The sequence below is a fragment of the Ascaphus truei genome, chromosome 20 (assembly GCF_040206685.1).
Source record: "Ascaphus truei isolate aAscTru1 chromosome 20, aAscTru1.hap1, whole genome shotgun sequence".
In the NCBI taxonomy this organism is placed as follows: domain Eukaryota; kingdom Metazoa; phylum Chordata; class Amphibia; order Anura; family Ascaphidae; genus Ascaphus; species Ascaphus truei.
The window spans coordinates 26,290,750-26,291,883 of NC_134502.1; positions in this window are offsets into that span (position 1 = coordinate 26,290,750).

The window sequence follows — 1,134 nt, forward strand, 5'->3', positions numbered from 1 at the left end:
CGTCCCCGTATCCCCTGTATAGTGCGCCCCCGTATCTCCTGTATAGTGTGTCCTGTATAGTGCGTCCCCGTATCCCCTGTATAGTGCGCCCCCGTATCTCCTGTATAGTGCGCCCCCGTATCTCCTGTATAGTGCGCCCCCGTATCCCCTGTATAGTGCGTCCCGTATCCCCTGTATAGTGCGTCCCCGTATCTCCTGTATAGTGCGTCCCCGTATCTCCTGTATAGTGCGCCCCCGTATCTCCTGTATAGTGCGTCCCCGTATCTCCTGTATAGTGCGCCCCCGTATCCCCTGTATAGTGCGTCCCCGTATCTCCTGTATAGTGCCTCCCCGTATCTCCTGTATAGTGCCTCCCCGTATCTCCTGTATAGTGCGCCCCCGTATCTCCTGTATAGTGCGTCCCCGTATCTCCTGTATAGTACGCCCCGTATCCCTGTATAGTGCGCCCCCGTATCTCCTGTATAGTGCGTCCCCGTATCCCCTGTATAAGTGCGCCCCCGTATCTCCTGTATAGTGCGCCCCCGTATCCCCTGTATAGTGCGTCCCCGTATCCCCTGTATAGTGCGCCCCCGTATCTCCTGTATAGTGCGCCCCCGTATCTCCTGTATAGTGCGTCCCCGTATCTCCTGTATAGTGCGCCCCCGTATCTCCTGTATAGTGCGCCCCCGTATCTCCTGTATAGTGCGTCCCCGTATCTCCTGTATAGTGCGTCCCCGTATCTCCTGTATAGTGCGCCCCGTATCCCCTGTATAGTGCGTCCCCGTATCCCCTGTTTAGTGCGTCCCCGTATCCCCTGTACAGTGCGTCCCCGTATCTCCTGTATAGTGCGTCCCCGTATCCCCTGTATAGTGCGCCCCCGTATCTCCTGTATAGTGCGTCCCCGTATCCCCTGTATAGTGCGTCCCGTATCCCCTGTATAGTGCGTCCCCGTATCTCTGTATAGTGCGTCCCCGTATCCCCTGTATAGTGCGTCCCGTATCCCCTGATAGTGCGTCCCGTATCCCTGTATAGTGCGTCCCCGTATCTCCTGTATAGTGCGTCCCCGTATCCCTGTATAGTGCGTCCCCGTATCCCCTGTATAGTGCGTCCCCGTATCTCCTGTATAGTGCGTCCCCGTATCTCCTGTATAGTGCG